This window comes from Podarcis bocagei (genome assembly GCF_964188305.1).
Source record: "Podarcis bocagei genome assembly, chromosome: 5".
NCBI lineage: Eukaryota > Metazoa > Chordata > Lepidosauria > Squamata > Lacertidae > Podarcis > Podarcis bocagei.
In genome coordinates, this window is record NC_138129.1 from 37,828,203 (window position 1) to 37,837,703 (window position 9,501).

Consider the following 9,501-nt stretch of genomic DNA (forward strand, 5'->3'; position numbering starts at 1 on the left):
GCAGCTGTCTCTTACCAGGACTGAACCTGCAACCTTGGTGCTATCAGCACCACACTATAACCAACTGAGCTATCCAGCTGATATATCCTGCTTCAAGCATTCAACAGATTTGGCAAGGCATGTGTATATTTCGTAAAGTATTAGTTGAGTACTATAGCCCTCTTTACACAGGTGGCACTGTGGTCTAAACCACTGAGCCTCTTCGCCTTGCTGATCAGAAGGTTGGGGTTCAAATCCCCGTGACTGAGTGAGCTCCCATTGCTCTGTCCCAGCTCCTGCCAACCTAGCAGTTCGAAAGCATGCCAGTGCAAGTAGATAAATAGATACTGCTGTGGTGGGAAGGTAAACGGTTTTCTGTGCACTCTGGCTTCCATCACGGTGTTCCGTTGTGCCAGAAGTGGTTTAGTCATGCTGGCCACGTGACCTGGAAAGCTGTCTGCGGACAAACGCCAGCTCCCCTGGCCTGAAAGTGAGATGAGTGCCGCATCCCATAGTCGCCTTTGACTGGACTTAACCTTCCAGGGGTCCTTTACCTTACTTTTTTACTCGTGCATAGAGGGCAAGCAAAGTGAATGGGGCCGTGAGGCCATGTGATTGGCCCAAACCCCACATTCATTCTACTCCTATTATTCTTCCACTGCTGTGTTGAGCCCAATATCTACACCTGTCTATATAGATATATCTAGATCTTCTCTGTATGTGGGGGCTTCCCATGGAACTGGAACTCTTGAGTGCTCAGGGTTCTAAATTATGTGAGGATCCTCCACACAGCAAATAGGTTAGAACAGAGATGTGGCCCTGCAGCCCAACACATCAGCGATGTGCTGTCTCAGCAGCCCAGGACCACCATACATACTGCCCAGGCTTGTGCCCCTAGGAGACTTTGGTGATGCTACAACTTGGGTGCTGCTAACACAGTGGTTTGGCTTCCTCCTCGGAGGCACACCATTGTCTCTCAAGACTAACAACCATTTTCTACACAATTCTCTACTGTGTGAAGAGGACCTGCTGATACTCACATACAGAGCTCTAAAATTTAGATAGGTGATCTCTACTACACACCTTTACACATTTTGGTTATTGAGTGTACATCTAAGATTTCTTCGGATGTACACCTAAAAATGCGAGATTGAGCACCTAATACTTGAAAAAGAGGTGCATCCTCCAAATGGAGCTAACTGAGTGTACACATGGCAGCAAATTGAGATTTGTTGCTGTGTAATGAATGATGTCTTCCTTCTCCCACCCTTCCCAACTGCTAAGTGAAGAGAGTTTTCTCAGGTCGTTCTTACGCTAATCTGGTTTTGTGCCAGTTGAAATGTACAAGATGTATATGCCCTGAGTAAACGCAAAGCAACCTATTCTCTTTGGAAAGGTTGCCGTGCTGCATGGTGGACTACAAGTTGGAAAAAAAGGAAGCTTGATTGATTTTCTGCCAACTCAAACAATATCCTCCAATCTCAATAAAATTCTGGGTACAGATGCCATGTTGCAACAATGCTAATGTTACCTTAGTTGCTAATGGACTGCTAATGCAACCACATTGCTTCAGTTGTCAGATGTCAGGGCTGGGCCAAAGTGTTCATTCAAGCAGCAGTTATGACTGCAAAAGTGGTAATCTTTAGACTAACCTTCCCCAGCTCTGTCCCTCTCAGGTGTTGGACTACGACTCCTATCATCCCATACCATTTGCTAGGGCTGATAGGGACTGTAGTCCAACAACATCTAGAGGGCACTAGGTTGGGGGAGGCTGCTCTAAAAACTTCATGGTAGCCAGGCTTGCCATGCTGCCCAACAGAGGGCAGCAGTGTTGTTTTCCCTCCAAATTGTTCTGCCTACAAGTCCTTTCAAAGGCCCTACTGTACTATCCAGTCCACATGTAATGATTAGTGGAAAACATATTGCCTGCAAGGGAGAGCCCTCTTGTTATTCCCCTTCTGCTGTTTCAGTATTTGACCCAGTGGATAATGGGGAGTGCATTCCCTCCCGGCAAAGGGGAAATTGCACAGGTGCTAAAGTGCCTGTGTTTCAAATCATATTCCAGAAAGGCCTTGCCAGTTTCACCCGGACAGCAAGTTCCACCTCAAGTCTCTTAAGCCTGAAAATTCCTATTGTGAGATGCGGATGTGAGGAGGAGCAACTGGCAAGACACCAAACACAGAGGTCTTGAAATGAATCAATTTCTGCATCTGTATAAGTGCCTATGTTGTAGACAGAGATCTGGGTCAGAAAATGACATGTGTATTGTGACTGGGGTGGGTGTGGGGATCACAAGACACAAGCACTATTGTGGAACAACACATAAAGATGCTGTTATACAAATCCATCAGCAGCTACTGAATGCAGTCTGCACTCACTGATGGGATATAAATGAAGGTTGCTGAAAATGCTGCCACTTGAATAATTGGTTAAATGTCAAAAGCATGAAGAAGGTTCCCCTACATCCTCCCCTGAGGAGTATCTAATGCAACCACACAGCCCCACTCTGTAGGTAAGTGGTGCCGGAGAAGGGGGAATTGCATTCCCCCCAGCAATAATACTGTATATCTATGTTTATATCTGAATGTTAGGTATGATATCCTTCCTGCCTCCCACAGATTCTGGAAGTAAGGTAGCTCTAGAAACATGGGTGCCCTGCAGATGTTTGACTACAGCCTCCATCCTCCTTGATGTTGACTGGGACTGATGGGAGTTGAACCACATCTGGAGGGACCATGTTGGCTATCCCTGATCTAAAACCTGTGCAACAAATTGGCTACAGCTGTGCATTTGTGCTTTAAACTAGCATGATTTGTCTGGGGAAATCCTATGAAACATTGCTCTCGAGGGGGCTTTCTAAATTGAGAGCATGCATTGAAATCAATCAATGCTAATGATACTGCGTTTAATCTCAAAGTGAGCTGTGATCGATGGCCAGCTGATGAGCTGTTTTTTGTTCCTATAAGCTCCTTGGCAGAAGTTTTGCTAGCATCCCCATGGCATTTCAGCACCCAGTGCCAAGACTGTTCTTTCAAAACACTTCAGCTCAACAGAATGCCATGGAATGAGCAATCCAGTTCCACAGAATCCCTTCTGCTTGAAACAATCAGCCCAGATAAGAAAAAAATATATGGTAGGAGAGTATTTCCATTCAGGGGTTGCTGAGAGCAGCCAAAAATGTTGGTTGCAAAGGCAAACAACCTGCTTGCAAATTGGCTGTGTCCTCTCTCTGCTCTTGGAGGCAGCATGCCTCTGAATATCAGTCACTGGAAATCACAAGTGAAGAGAGTGCTGTGGCATTCAGGCCAGGCTTGTGAGTTTCCCATAGGACTCGACTGGCCGCCTTAAATTTTAATTTTGCTAGATGGTAATGCTACACAGGGGTAGAAGGAATGTGACTGCCGACCTGTGTTTCAAAATCTGCAAAGGTTACAGTTTTAAATGTGCTTAAAAACCATATTTTTTTCAGAGCTGGAAGCTTGGTCCCATAACTCCCGATGTGCAGTGACAAGTTATTACTGTAGTAGCTTCACCATGAGGCAAAGGTGCTCTGCTCTGCAGTCCCAGGGACTTTTGGTTTTGCCGAAGCCAGAGTTGTCCACACTGTGATGCAGATTAAATATCTGCTGTTACCACCACAACCCTGGAGACCAGGCTTCCTCAACCTCGGCCCTCCAGATGTTTTTGGCATACAACTCCCATGATCCCTAGCTAGCAGCACCAGTGGTCAGGGATGATGGGAATTGTAGTCTCAAAACATCGGGAGGGCCGAGGTTGAGGAAGGTTGCCTGAGACCAAGAGTCCAGCCACTATCCACCATTGCCTAGTGGCAATGCTCACTACAGTGAGCTACTACTTGACTTACAAAAATGAATGCCTTGTTCTCCCCTGTTGGGACATCCAAATGTGAAGTTTCTCAAAGCATTACTTGTTCTGTTTCAATGCTCATCTTGTCTCTAGATTCTAGAACCAGAAGTGAACACAGCAGCAGTGATGCTAGGAATATTGCAACAGTCCATGCTGTTGCTTTCTGTGAGGAGCTTGCGGCTGAGGCAAAAAAACTGGATTTACTGTTTTCCTCAGCAACTTGAGGCCCAGTGGCCACAGTCATAGCTGGCATGCAGGATGAATGCAGCTTACTTGACTCCAACCGTACAAATAAGTCCCACTGAGCTGAATGGGGCTTATTTCTGAATAGACCAGAAAGTATTTCAGCAATTAATGTAAAAGAAAACAAAATACGGGGTACCCTGAGATGTTGTATATATTTGACAAGGGATTTCTATCACCATTTCCTCTTTAGAGGAAGAAGCCTCTGGGGTGTTTATTTCCACTCTTCATGCCTCGAGAGAGAAGCATGTCATCATTTTTTCCTAAGCCTGATGAACATAATTGCTTTGCTCAATGTTAACAACAGCAGCCTGTGAGAATGGAAATACATAAAATAGTGACTTGGGCAGTTGCCATCCTTTCCCATTACTTCTCCAGTGCCTTTGACAAATCCACTCCACTTCCACGGGGGGAGGAGTTGCGGTGGACCGCGTGGCCACCCACTCCCCACCGGGGGCGGGGGACCTTGTCCCCCGTTGCCTTGGGGATCCTGGCCATGTCAGAGCCAGCTAGCCAACCTGCTGGCTGGGGGGGGGGCGTGGCGTGGCTGGGGCCGTTTAAATGGAGAAGCGAGCCAGAGGACTTCCTCTTTGGCTCGCTTCCTCAATCAGAAAGCTGAATATCATCAAGCTGCAGGCCTCGGGATAAAGGACCCGGCTCACCTTCATGTACCACTTCACCAACTCTTAGAGTGCCAAAAAATGCTATGGAATATGCAGCTGAGAATAAATGGGCCTCATATTTGGACCAGCACACTAATTTTAATTTACTGCGTATTTTAGTAAGGAGATCGAATGAAATGGGTCTACGCCCTTCCTTGCTAGGTGGTTGTAATCTGTGTCACCCCTCGAGAGCCCTGCACACCACAAACTCAGCGCAAGGGTCCGTGCAGTAAATAGACTGATCTAGTCTGAAGCCCGGCTGGGGGGCTAAGGCCTTGACACGACCTCAATGGGAACACCAGGGGGAGCTTGAGTTGGTTTGCATCGACAGGGCTGCCCCTACCGGTGGCTTACCCTTACTGGGACTTCCTGCACAATGGGCAGGAGTCAGATATAGTCAGATCCAATCAATGCCTAAGCCAATACCGCTCACATTCTGTAATTTCAATAAAGTTGTGGCCAAAATTTGTCCAATAACATAAACCTAATATCCGTGTCCTTGTGTGAGTTATTTCCAACGAGGGGGTGGCTGTGGGGTCTCGACAAGCAGCTGCATGATGGGAGAAAGTCCTGTGACTGTAGCTTTACCTATCACGGCACATCCATGCTAGGGGAAACAACAGCACTGAATTTCAACCTCTCATGCACAGAACACGTGACAGAAAGAAAAGTGGGTCAACTTGAGTTCAAGTCTCCAACTAGGATCTGCACTTCATTCATCCTTCATAACAGTTAAAAGTTGTGAACTGGAGCAGAACATATTGGTTGGGAGAAAACCCCAATGAAATTAATGGTCTTCTTTCCAAGCAAACCTGACTAAGATCAGGTCACAAAAATATAGGTGCCAAATCAATCATTTTGATGAACCTCTCTGCATCTCAGAAAGCAGCATTTCCGTAAAAGATATCTTTTACATTGTTTGACATGTAACCCCAATGCAGTAATTTAAAAACAAAAATTCAAAAGAATCATAAGTTTTCAAGAATCTTAAACAAAAATTAAAACATTTCAGTCCTCCTGTTCAGGAGCTAGAAAACACTTATGCACGTTTACTCATTGGCAGAGGATTAGCCTAAATGACCTTGGAAGTCCCTTCCATTTTAAGGCGAGCCCACTGAATTCAACAGCACTGCCAAGTAAATGCTTATTAGGCTGTAATCCTGTGCACATTTACCTTGACAGAAATGCTGCTGAACACAGTGGGACTTTGAAGCAAACATGCATAGGATTGGGACTGGGCTGTTAGTTAATAGTTTTTGTTTGTTACTATGCTATGCATTTTTGTGTTTTTATATTGTAAACTGCTTTGTGATCGGATAAAGAGCCGTATAGAAATTAAACAAACAAACAATAGTCCTGGGTGCTAGCAAGTTAGAACTGGTAAAGTGGCAAGGCAACATGATGGTAAAGGGTTAAAAGGTCTCCTGTATCTTTTGGAAAGCTGTTTATCTTTTCACTATGCATTTGGACACCTCTTAAGATATCATAACCATTTTTTTTAATTATTTTTTTTGAAGACTGGTTCCTAGATCAAGAAGCAGCAGAAAGGGGATAGTTTGGAGGCTTGGTATCAGCCATATCCACAGCTCATGCTCTTCTCCAGCTGGAAGGCTGGATGAGTACCCGGTAATTCCCAACTGGTTACAATCAATAGCAAGATTAGAACACAATTCATTGTACTGAGCAGCTAGCATTTTAATTCTGCAGAGCCTCCCAGCTGGTACACAAAACACATCATCTGAGCATTAGATACAACAGATCTCTTTGTTGTGGTAGAAGGAGATGGGGAATCTTCTCCCCCTTAGGAGTTAATGATGACAGAAGACAGCTCCAAAAATGGAGCAAGGTTCAGGCTGAATATTAACGACGGACACAAGGGAGCAGCAGAACGATATATTGCCCCATTTTTAAAAATCAGAAGGAATCAAGTGTACACTGCAAACAAGGGTTGAGCATTACATTTACTCTGCCCAGTGCTCACATGTGAGAGTTCATAGGAGGTTGCTAATCCTAAATGTTTGGGAAAGGGAGGGGACTGGAGATTAGGCTGCAACCAAACATGAATCCAACTTCAGGCAAGGTGCAGAGCATAATCATAAAGCGCACCAGGAGTGGGGAACCTCCAGCCTGCTTGCCCAATTTGGCCCCCCACACCACACCCACAAGTGATGGCAGGGGTGGGGCAGGTTAAGGACACAGCTACTAAGTAACCATCAGGAGCTTAAAGTGAGCAAAGATTTCAGCAGAAGAAAAAGAGAAGATGGAGGGGATTCCAGGGCAGCTTACAGATACTGGTAGTAAGACAGTCCCATCTATCAGGATAATATAACAGATGCAGCACAAACAGAAAAGAGAAAGGGAGGTAGGAAAAAAGAAAGCAGATTCAGATATTAGTTATGAGTCCCTGAAGTGAGCATCTGGAAAGGTACCGTAAGTGTTTAAGGAGACGACAAGTTGCTGGCCTCTCAGCTGAGTCAATAGAGATGCCTTTGCAGTCTCCTCTATGGCCTGATGGAATGGTTGTTCCTAGATAATGTCAAGGAGATCCCCCCTCAAGATTCCAGTTTTGCACAGGCCTCTGATACTGGCTGGGAGCTGCTACCAGAATGAAAGGACACATTGCTCGCAGCACACACAATTCCTTTCCTTTCTATGGGAGCACCTCCTTTGGAGTACATGAAACTAAGAAAAAGCACTGGATGCTGAACGCTTTTGAAACATAAATGGTTTTGAGGTCTAGCTGGGTTGAAGCCAGAGGCCTGGAGGGTGCTTTCTTTCCTGCCTGAGTCATGGGAGTTTAAGTCTATAGCTGGAAGGAGGATAAGCTTTGTTTCCCTAAATCCCCGTGTGAAACAGAAAGAGAGCCTTTCATCCAGATTTAGTAGGTTGATGCAGGGCTTGTTGCTGCGGGCCATGTGAGTGTGTGTGGTTAGCCTCACCCTCTAGTATTTCTTCCTTTGCTTTTTGTATTTTTAACACATTCACACTTTACTATTGAATTCTGGAGCTTCTCTGTTGGTTGTTTGGTGTTCAGTAAACTTTGATGTAGCCAATAAACCCAACAGCTGTGAGGTGAATTAGATGAACGCATGTGGGATTTGAGCACGGAGGTGAGGGAAACCTCTGGCCCGCCAGAAGTTGTTGAACTTCAACTCCCCTAATCCCTGACCTATAATTGGCCATGGCTGCTGGGGCTGATAGGAAGTGGAGTCCAGCAACATCTGGAGGACCATCCCTGGATTAGAACAGGTTGGCCAATTTGGTGTCCTCCAGATATTTTGGACCCATCATCCTCAGCCACAGGGGATCTAGCGAGACTGCCTTGTGTGTGCAAACAGGCACATTGGAAGTATTAAAAAGACACCACCATGCACCCTGGTCCCAGAGTTTCCAGACTTGATGTCTTTCCCCCCGCTCTTGCCCTTTTGCCTGAACTCCAGAGAAGCCTTAATCATTCTGGCAATCAGCTATCAGGCCATGTTCCAAGATCTTCCTTAAACAACTCAGGACAAGGTTACCTGAAAGTCCACCAGCACTTTATACAGACCTAGAAGATAATTTGTATCAAGTCTTCCTCAACCTGGTGCCCTCTGGACATTTGGGACTACAACTCCCCTTGCTGGCTGGGGCTGATTGGAGTTGTAGTTCAAAACATCCAAAGGGAACCAGGTTGAGGCTGATTTAGATCACCTTGCACGGCAACCTACACTGCCATAGGGCGGTGACCCAAAACTTCTGTTGTTGTTCCTTTGCTGTGGAACGCCCTTTTCTCTGCTATACACGAAGGAGCAAAAACCAGCCGCTTCAGAGAAAGACCCATCATATTGTCCAGGCTTTCCCTGACCCATAAGATCAGACTGTGTTTATCTTAATGAATTCTGCTTTTTATATGCTTTTTATAGTAGAGTTTTTAGGCTGCATTTTTGTTTTCATGGTAGTGTTAACTTTTATATTGCACACTGCTCCAAGGTGTTTTTTTGTTTTTTGAAGCAGTGCATTATAGAAATGTTCGAAACAAACCACTTTTTCAACACCGGTCAGCTGCCCCTGCTGTAGAAGTCTCTCGCTTACTCCAACCCACACGCTCCTCTGTCCATCCGTTGCTGCTCGTGCAGGGCTCCTAGCGGCGTCCTCCCCACCCCTCACCCCGGGCCCTGACCTACCCACACGCCTCCCTCCCATCATGTGCCCGAACGCTGACTCAGCCGGGCTTGGCCTCCCGAAGCATGTGCGCCGCGCCTCCCACGTCCACTGGGGGAGCAAAGCCACCATCCGACGGGCACTGGGCTTCCAGTGACTCCATGGGCGTAGCCAGGGGGGGGGGCGGCAGCTGCCCCCCTAATCAAGCCTACAAATAAAAATACTTAACTAACTGACCAATGGCATTGCAGATAACTCAGTTCTGCCTCCCCCCCCCAATAAATCCTGGCTACGCCCATGCGCGGCTCCCAGGGACATCTCACCAGCTGCGGAACTGAAGGGCGGCTCTCCCGCCAGCAATGGTTCACTTCTCCCCAGAAACGTCGAGCCGAGGCCCCCGCCCTGCTTGGGATCTACGTCCCCTCTCGAGTCCGCTACTACTCTAGAGGTCACGGGGTGGGGAAGCGCGCTCTGCATATGCTCAGCGGAGGCGAGCTTCCGCGCGCCCTGATGCTCTCGCAACAGCGACCCCTCGAGAAGGCGCCTCTGCGCGCCCGCCCGGCCACTTCCAGACGCAGCACCGGGCGGCGCGACCCTCTCCCGGCGGCCC